Source organism: Physeter macrocephalus, chromosome 2, assembly GCF_002837175.3.
Source record: "Physeter macrocephalus isolate SW-GA chromosome 2, ASM283717v5, whole genome shotgun sequence".
NCBI classification, from domain to species: Eukaryota; Metazoa; Chordata; class Mammalia; order Artiodactyla; family Physeteridae; genus Physeter; species Physeter macrocephalus.
Genome location: NC_041215.1, coordinates 114,740,481 through 114,751,329, shown reverse-complemented (window position 1 = coordinate 114,751,329; position 10,849 = coordinate 114,740,481). Strand labels below are relative to the sequence as shown.

The 10,849-nt window shown below is 33.6% G+C and overlaps 1 protein-coding gene across 4 annotated transcripts in view; it reads left to right on the top strand.

Annotated features, from left to right (window-relative positions):
* Positions 1 to 10,849, top strand: part of ERBB4 (erb-b2 receptor tyrosine kinase 4) — a 1,129,074-nt gene that overhangs the window by 422,088 nt on the left and 696,137 nt on the right. The window lies entirely within an intron of this gene.

Here is a 10,849-nt window from a genome sequence, read left to right as displayed (position 1 = left end):
TTAGTTGCTCCGCGGCATGTGGGATCTTCCCAGACCAGGGCTCGAACCTGTGTCCCCTGCATTGGCAGGTGGATTCTTAACCACTGCGCCACCAGGGAAGCCCCCTTATATATATTTTTAAGTATTTCTCTTAAATGTAAAAGACATTTCTAAAGTCATGTCCAATAATAATTAAAAAGTTGTTAAACATCACCTTGGTTTTCAGATGTTATATTGAATGATGCATATTCCATTAGAAAGTTGACCTTTTACATTCAATTTCTTATTAAAGATTTTTAACTGCTGCTTCATTATAATAAAGCCTCCAAAAAGGATATCAGATCTTTTTAAAAACTTTTATTTTATTTTTCCAACTCTATTGAGATATAATGGCATATAATATTGGATAAATTTAAGGTGTACAACGTGTGACTTTTATACACTTATATACTGCAAAGTGATTACCACTATAATGTTAGCTAGCACCACCATCACATCACATGATTATAATTTCTTTTTGTGGTGAGAACATTGAAGGTCTATTCTCTTAGGAACTGTCAAGTATGTAATAGAGTATTGTTACTTATAATCATCATGCTGTACATTAGATCCCCAGAATGTATTCATTTTATAACTGGAGATTTGTATCATTTTATCAACATCTCCCCATTTCTCTCACCCCTGAGACCTTGGTAACCAAGACTCTGTTTCAGAAAACAATATGGAAATCTCTCAAAAACTTAATAGTAAAACTACCATGTGATCCAGCAATCCTACTTTGGGGTAAATTATCCAAAGGAAATGAAAATAGGATCTCAAAGGATATCAGATCTTTAAATCCAAAGATTAGTGAAACTTTCATGGGAAAACATTCCAAATTAAATGACTGTCCATGTAGTATCTGATACCCTGTTAACTAACCCATGAGATCATGGAATGAGTAGGGAAGTTGCTAGTAATATTAGTAGTGTAATGTCTGGGTAATATCTCAAAACTGTGGTAACAAATACCTGAAATAAATAAAATGAAAGAAAAAAATTAAAAACCCACATGTTCAATCACAGACTAATTAAGTCATCAGGCTTAAATGGAATATATTTTAGTTATCAAAAATATGTCTATCTTGTCTGTGTCAGAACAGTTACTCTTTGCCCTCTTTGACAAGTGAATGAGGACCTAGGCAGAGATATGCACAAACCTGGCTGACTGAATAAAATATTTGTAAGGTGTGGTGTTTCTTCAGATGTAGTTGCTACTGGGTATATTAGTAATATCATTTACTACTGTTACAGCCCTCCCAGAAAATTGTTTCTCACAAGTGATGTCCACCTTTTTAAAAATACTTCTAAGTGGAAAAAAAATCCCACAGACTGCCACTTTAATTACAGTGAATGGTAAAGGTCTCACAGTGATAAGCCATTACAAACAGACTGGTCTTTATTACATGCAAAGTGGTGGTTGAAAGCATGATAATCTAGGGAAGAAAGATGGTTGCTAATGTTTACGTACTTAGCCCCCACTGGCATTTTACCAGGTTGGAGTTTGGCACTGTCCCTCTTAATCTGAGCGAGTGCATCCAGATTCACAGCACGACCTCAAGGAGAACCAGATGATGGGGCAGATGGCAGATGACTAATTTGGCAAGTCTTGATGAGTGGAAATTGTTTGCTTTAATTGCTTGTCAGGTCCAGTACCTACATTAAAGTTAAGGACCTAGCACTTCCACAGAAAAGGAAATACTACAAAGTAAATAAGAAGGACTCTGTGTGGGGAAAGGGAAGGGGGTGTGAAGAATGACAAAAAGGGCAGGGAGGGAATTATCACAAGATAGTGGTAAGGGGAATATTATTTCATCTAAGAATAGATGACAGAAATGTAATTTCTAAATCTGTAAAGTCTTTCTATTATGTTTTTCAGCTTTCAACATAGGAATTTTTTGAGATATAATTTAAGAAAAATATAAAATATGTAAAGGCAGAAAAACAATAAAGAACAGGAACTAAAATTTATATTCAAGCAGTTACAAGTCAGTTTTTGATGACCCATATAATGCATTTAAAATAATTTTTAATTATTTTAATTTTACTAAGCTTATCTTTGAAATACTAAATAAACAATACAAGTATAACCTATTATATTGGGAAGACTAGTTTAGAGTAGACCACTCACAAAACATATCATTGATGAACAGGAGATAATCATGTGCGATATTTACATCTATCATTTTTTGGTAGTCTTCAATGATGAGCTGTTTTCCCTTTGCAATATAATTTAGCAGTTTAAGCATCTTTGAGGGCATTTAGGGACTGTTGTAAGTAAATAATAGAGGTAAAATACAGCTCAATTAAATTTTAGATGGAGCAGCACATAGCAGTATATATAGTCTATGGACTTGCCTTTCATCAGCCTGTATTATAGAATGCCTATGTCTTCCCTAGCTACAACTCTATTAGTGAAGGTCTATGATGCCAAATGCCCTTTTCATTTGGCTCAAGAATCCTTTAGAAAGTGATTTAGTTGATTTCAGCAGATTCCTGTTTTGTCACTTTGGGAGTCAATAAAAGAGTGGTAGAAGATAAAGATTCAGAGAATACACTATAGGGTCACTTATTTTTTTAAAAAAGATACTGGTTTTTAAATTGAACATATTTTATTTACAGTTTTATGTAATGTAAATTATAAACCAAATTTCCTACTTGATGGTAATTTTTTTCTTTAATACTTTTAGAGTTAATTATATAGAGTGCAAATTTTATAAAATATAAACCCACTTCCATTATTTATCACTTTGTGTGTGATGACATCTGGTACAAGTATTTCTAAATCATTGATAGATATTTTTTAATATTAAAATAGCAGTACAAATAAAAATAAATCTAGAAGTATACTAATGTTATAATACATGATTACTAAGTGTGGTTCATTCCAGGAATATAAGAATGGTTCAGTATTTGGAACTCATTAATAACTTCAAAATTAGTGCAAATTTAATTAGCATTAATTGATAGCAAAAAATAGAAACTTTCAACATTCAAATCTGAAACAAAAACCTGGTAAAGCCAGACCCTGGAACATATAACGTAAAAAAATATATGCCGAGCCAAGGAAAACATTTCTGTAAAGATCAGAACAGAGATAGAATTGACAACTATGCTTATTAATTGAAAAAAATTATCCTAGAAAGTCTAAGTAGTACCAGCCAAAGAAACAAAATAAAATAACATGATTGAAGACTAGATAAATCAAGAACCTCAATGAAGAAAACTAATTAAAAATTACAAGGATTTAGCAATGTAGCCAAGTTTTGAGGGGGAAAAAAAATACCAGAGTCATCAAGTATTTTAAAAATATGTAATAATAATAAGCAATTCAAAAATGTAACTAAAATTATTCAAAGATGACAAGCATAAAATGCCTAAGAACAAATATATTAAGAATGTTTTATGATTTATATAAAGGGGCATTTTTAACTCTGTTAAACATACAAGCCAACTTGAGTGTGTGTGTGTTTTAATTTACATACAGTAAAGCTGACTTTTTTTGGTGTACAGTTCTCTGAGTTTTAATCCATGTATACTATGTAATCACCACCACAGTCAGTATGCAGAAGAATTCTGCCATCTCCTAAATTCCCCTCATGATCTTTCAGTCAAACCCTCTCTCTCAGATACCCATCTTCTGGCAACCACTGATTTGTTCTCCATCCTTTATAGTTTTGTCTTTCTCCAAAATGTCATACCAATGGAATCTTATAGTATGTAGTCTTTTGAGCCTGCTTCTTTCAGTCAGCATAATGCCTTTGGGAATTTTCCATGTTGATATAGCAATCATCTGTTCATTTTTATTGCTGACTAGATATTCATGAAATAGATATACCATAGTTTGTTAGCATTCAGCCATTGAAGGACATTTGGGTTGTTTCCAATTTTTGGTGAATTTGAGTGGAGTTCCGATAAACACTCAGGTACATATTTTTATGTGAACATAATTTTCATTTATCTAGGGATGTACTGATAAATGGGATTGCTGGATAATTTGATAAGTGTTTAACTTTATAACTTTATATGATGTTGCCACAGTGTGACCTCCTCAAAAGCACCCGCTGAATGCAACTCATTACTTAGTGTAGAGTAGGTTTTATTTTATTTTATTTTTTATCATTTTAAAAAATTTTTATTTTATATTGGAGCACAGTTGATTAGCAATGTTGTGTTAGCTTCAGGTGTATAGCAAAATGATTCAGTTATACATGTATCTATTCTTTTTCAAATTCTTTTCCCATTTAGGTTATTATAGAATATTGAGCAGCATTCCCTGTGCTATACAGTAGGTCCTTGTTTATCTATTTTAAATATAGCAGTGTGTACATGTCAATCCCAAACTCCCAATTGATCCCTCGTCCCCCACCCTTCCCCCCGATAACTATGTTTGTTCTCTAAGTCTGTGAGTCTGTTTCTGTTTGGTAAATAAGTTCATTTGCATCATTTTTTTCTTAGATTCCACATATAAGTGATGTCATATGATATTTGTCTTTCTCTATCTGACTTCATTTAGTATGATCATCTCCAGGTCCATCCATGTTGCTGCAAATGGCATTATTTCATTTTTAATGACTGAGTAATATTCCATTGTATATATGTACCACATCTTCTTTATCCAGTCATTCTGTCAATGGACATTTAGGCTGCTTCCATGTCTTGACTATTGAAAACAGCACTGCAGTGGACACTGGGGTGCCTGTATCCTTTCAGACCATTTTTTTCTCTGGCTATATGCCCAGGACTGAGATTGCTAGTTCATATGTTAGCTCTGTTTTTAGTTTCTTAAGGAACCTACATACTGTTCTCCATAGTGGCTGTACCAATTTACATTCCCAGCAGTGTAGAGTAGGTTTTAAATAAGTATTTTAGAAATAAATTCAATCACAGAATTTTCGAGCTGTAAGGAAGCATAAAGAAAAGAGGAAATTGGATGCAATGAGAAGAAAATAATTGTCCCAATTTACACAGCTAGAAAATGTTGGAGCAATGGCATCCTGACCTTCACTGCCCTTGCCCAGTGCTCATTCCACATAACTCCAAATAACGAAGTGACTTGCTCAAGTTCATTCAGCTCTTAAAAATAGAAGGACCAGCATTTGATACTGGCTTAATTATTTCTCCAAGGTCCATTTCATTTATTCAATAGGTATTGACTGACAGTCTGCTATGTGTCTTCTCTTTAGGTGTTGAGCAGAGAAAGGGCCTCTGATGACAGAGCTTGCATTCTAATGTAGAGACATATAATAAACAAGTAAACAAGCAAGTGTATAATATAATTTCAGATAGCAGTAAAACAAAAATAAAGAAGGCAAAGAAGACAGAGCATGATGAATGGGAACCTGGTATCTATTGTAGATAAGATATTCAGAGAAGGCTTTTCTGAAAGAGTGACATTTGAGCAAAGATCTGAATATACGTTCTTACAGGCTATGGTAAGAAGTTTGTATTTTATAATAAATGTGATTAGAAGCCAAGGGTTGTTTTCAGTGATGGAGTGATGTGAATGATTCATGTTTTTAAAAAGATCACTCTGGCCTCTGTGCAAAGAATTAACAGGGGCAAGTAGGGAAAGTAAGAAGTTAGTAAAGAGGCTGCTTTCAAAGTCCAGGGTAGATATAGCCTTGGTGGCTTGGATTAAATGTCTATAGTAGAGGAAGTACCAAATTTGGCCCCATTTCAGTATGTATGTTGAACATAGAGCTGCAAAACTTCTTTGTGTAACTATAATAGCACTCAATAGTCACTGAAAATGTATGCTACTTCTGATATTCTCTTTAATTATTTTATATTTTTAAAAGATTTTTAAATGCCCAACAATGTACATTAAACTAAAGCATATTTATTATGGTAACATTTCTGAAAGAGAAAGTACTTAGTGTTAAATCAGATTTAAAAAATTAAAGAACTTTTATCAGGTTACCAAATATTTTTTATGCAGGCAGTCCCTGAATGGTGCATACACAATATATGCATAACTTACATATACTGCTTGCTGCTTTCCTTACTATATGCCATGTACAACTTCATGAGCCCTTACAAAAGACCTTGGGCATTTTAATCAATATACATTTTTTCATGCTACTAGGTCAATGGTAGATGCTAGGTAATTATTCATTTCTTAATATCTCACATACGCCTTTGATTTGAAAGTCAGGCAATATTTTGATTTAATTATTTTTCCCTCTTTTCATCTTGAGTAAGCAAATGGACTGCTGGTTTCCACAGCCTTAAGCGTGGAGGCAATAATTGATTTTTAGTATTAATATGGATATTGCTAATGTTTCTTCTTTGTGCTTCTAATATATTTGCCCCATGAAAAAATGAATAATTTTGTTAACCAACCTTTTTATATTGCTACAAACTCCTAATTATAGTCTTAATTTTTTACTGAATGAAGATCATGTAGTTCACTCACTGTTGGATGTAAATCTTAAGACTAAAAAGCCCATGTTTGCAACTATTGCTGCATTTGTGATGGAATCAATACCAAATAGAATAATTGGTGATTTTATTAAGGCCTCACATATAGCTTTACTCCTGGAGTTACAGTTGAAATGAAAACTCTAGGGAGTACATGTAAATTTGGGATTTCTGAAGCTTGATTATTGTAAGCTTATAGTTTAAGGACTTTATAATAGTGTTGGCAAAGGGGGCTGAATTTTGTTAAACTTGTTTTGGCTGGTGAAAAAGATTTTTCAATTCTGTCTGATAAACAGCTTTGTGAAATCAATGAAACTTGATGGTTTAAGCATTGTCTTGTATACATTGCCTGATTGTAAGATCGATTGACAGATGGAAGTTGCGAGGCATTCAGTGAAGGCTTCATGAAGAGAAACACAAATTATTTTTATGCATCTATCCAAACTAGTTCTTTTAAAATCAAGTCCGTCTTTCAAGATGAAAGTTATGAGGAATATTATACTCATTATAGATATCTTGACTCAAACATAAATATAAAGGAAAGTCTCACTGAGACAAAAATATTTCCTAACTGGAACCATGTATAGTAAAAACTCCAAAAATCAGAATGTTTGGAGAATAGAGTATTCTGATTATTTAGAATTTGTTTACTGTATGATTTTTTGTTGTTACTGAAAGATATTTTTAAATATACTTATTCCAATTTTCTGTTTTCATATGGTATATAAAAATACAGCTGATCATTTATTGAACATGGGAACTTTTCTGAATTGAGGGTTATTTTCTGAATACAAGTTATAATTGTTTTTATGGCAATTAGCATTATTAAATAACTCATTTGGTTCTTACTACCCTTCGAGGGCAGTATTGTTACCCCATTTGAAAGATGAAGTAGCTAAGGATTAGAGAGGGAGAGTCATCTGTCCCTGGGTACACGGTTAACCAAAAGATGGAGACCAGATTAGAATCCAGGTCACTCCTAATTCTTAACAACTCAGCTAAGTTCCTGTGTGCGCAGAACCAGTGGGAAATGCAGATACTTGCTCAAAGGTTCTGCAATGTGGAACCTCCCGGACAGGGGTCCTCTTACCCCTCTCTGGGATCTCAGGGGTCCCCATTCTTTGCCAGTTCCTGCAAACACTCAGTGTCTTTCAGAGGCGTGGCTAATCAGTTAACTCAGTCACACCCATTCACTTTATGGGGCACCTACTATACACTAGACTTTAGAAAGGCATGGTCTCTGCCCTCAAGGAGCTGCAGGCCACCTCACCACGTGACTGGAAACCACGCCCCCTCCTTGACTACCAGCAAATGAGTACAGATGGGCCACTTACCGAGAGAGCACTGCTGAGTCCCATCAGTTGAGAAATGGCAGAATTCAGCGAGAAGTCCTCTGTGAAATGGGCAGTCACCTATTGGTAAAAGTTAAATTATTCACTTTGTTCAAATTTCCTTTAAGCTTTCCACAGAAAAATTGAATTACCCAAAAAGTGTGAAACTAAATGCATGCAATAAAAGATATTTATAAATGTAAAAAAAAAAAAAAACTTTCTTGCAAAGCACTGTGCTATACAGCTCATCAGATACAAAATAATGATTAATATATTGCATCTGTCTTCAAAGAGTTTATAGCCTTTGTAGGTCTCTTAAATAACAGATTATTGTAATAATGATTAATAATAACAATTTAATATTATATATTCTTTTCATATATGCAGAATGAGAAGCATGAAAAAATGCATAGGCATTAGTTATATTGACAGATTTTCTCCCAAAATTTGTTTAAGCTTTTATAGAAAAGGTCAGAATACACTAAATATTTTAGAAATCTTTTCATTTAGATGTTTACATATTGATTTTTATATATTGATATTAAAGTGTGGGTTTTATTTCTGACTGAAAGAAACTTGTACAACATAAACGATACATAAATTGCCATGTGCCATTATATACATTTTAGAAATGGTGAGCAAGTTTCTTAATCGATGCTTAATTACCCCCATCGGTAGTTGCATTAAAATATGAGCTTGTCCTCCTTGGAATTTAAAATAATTGAAATCTATATTTCATAAACCCATATAATTGTACCTCTTCTCAGCAGACATTTTACAAGCTATAAAGCTGCTGTGAGCAATAAAAATAAAGATTGTGGATCAGGAGTGTTTTTTAGAGTCTCTACAGTTTATTGAAAAAAAAAAGTGGGACTTTGATCTTGATGGAGAAGGATCATATGCAGGAATTGCTTCTTGTTCTCCTGCTTATGTTGAATATTACTGTACTTATCAATAGAAGTTTATTTTTTTCATAATGTTTGTTAGTTTTAGTCATAAGGGAAACTTCCACAGAACCAGTAAAATTTTCAGATGATCAAGAATGATTTGGTAGTTTTATTACGATTGGAATAAATTCAGTTAAACAACAAGACAGAATAGTTAAAATTACTTAAGGTCAGAAGCATATAACTTAATTTGAATTTAATCCTTCCTATGTATAATATTTTAGCATCCAAGAGCAAAATTCACTATTATCTTGATGTTAATGATAATAAACATGATTCATAAACATGTAAACAGGTTTGTTTGAAAATCCTGGTTCCTTTAGCTCATTTCTCAGCCAGTCTCTAGAGTGTGTGCCTCATTCTTATGTTCCAAGATGGCGGTTCACGTTTTAACAATCACATCTCCATTTCAGGCAGCAGATTGGAGGAAGGTGTGGGGAAGAAAGGAGTCAAAGTTAGGCTCCAACCATGTTTTAAATAAAGTTCTGGGAAAGTGTCATACAACATGTTAGAACTTAGTCCCTTGCAAAGTTTACCTCCAAGAGGAGCAGAGAAATGTAATCTTTATTTGGGGTGGCCACAAGCCCAGCTAAAATTGTGCAGTCTGTTACTGTGAAGGAAGAAGAGAATGGATTGAGGATTCTAGAAGTCTTTGTATCCATCCTTATCACTACAAAATGTACATTCTCAAGGGCAACAAATGAGTTCCAGCATGGTGTATGAGGACGCTGACATTCAGAAGGGAGAATGGGGAGAGTAACTTCAAGGTGATAAACTAATCGAACCCTGGAGTATGGAAGTGATTTTTAATGTTCCTTTAAATGTGAGATTTCAGGTAGAAATAGTCTGAAGATTGTATATCCTAGGGCGTCTTTAACAAAATACCGCAGTCTAGGTGGCTTAAAATAATAATAATTTATTCTTTCACAGTTCTGGAGGCTAAAAGTCTAGTATCAAGGTGTCAGTAAGGTCAAGCTCCCTCTGAGACTCATGGTAGAATCTTTCCTTGCCTCTTCCTAGCTTCTGGTGTTGGCCATCAGTTGCTGGCATCCCTTGGTTTGCAGCTGCATCACTCCCATCTTTGCCTCTGTGGTCACATGGCTTTCCCCTCGTGCATCTTGATGTTCACAGGGTGTTTTCCTCTTAGAAGGACATTGAATATATTGGGTTAGAGCCTATTCTAACATACTCATTCTACCTTAATTTCATAAACCATATTTCCAAACAAGGTCACATTCACAGGTGCCAGGGGTTAGGACTTCAATATATCTCTTAGAGGGACACAATTCTACTATAAAAGAGTATTTCTAGAAAATATACTGTTTGATGAGGTTTAGAAATACAGACAAGAAGAGTTTGTGTTTTATTTTTGTTTTTATAATGAACTTCCACTATGGTTAGAGGTCTATGTTATTCTTCAAGACTTTTAGATCCAGATTTTTGTTATTTTTGATGTGTCAATAGGTAAAAACAGGCTTTTTGGTGGCCCTAATTATTTAGAATATACCAATCTATATTTTTTTTCCTTTCTATATTGAAACTTATCCCCTTGAGCACCACATCAAGCCTCATGTCTTCTTTGTCATTCCTGTGGAGATGACACATGAATGTATATTTGACATCATTACTAAGCTCTTTTTCTAGTGTCTTCAGTGTTTACTGCATATATCTTAAGTTTGGTGTATACCATGTAATGTACTCAGATGTTTCATTCACAATTCATTTTTTTAAATTTTACACACTTATTACAAGATTCATAATAGAGTGTTTTCAGTCTATTGAAGATTAGAATTGCTGCATTAAATGGTAGAGTTGGTGCATTAAATCGTTCAAATAGCTATGCAAACCATGAGAAGTAATAACTAAAACTCTGACTTCTGGAAGATAGGAAAGATACATACACATACAACCTAAAAAACACAGTTGTGTGTATACTCATGAGCTTATATATAAACATTCAAAATCCACCCCCCAAAGATGGCAGATTGAGAACATTTATTAACAAACAGTCTATTTTACCTCAGAACACTAATGAATACACAACGACACAGTTGATATTGATAAAAGTTTATAATTCAGTACATATTCTGTTTGTAGTGTATGTTTATAAATGTTTCAATCTAAGTTGTTT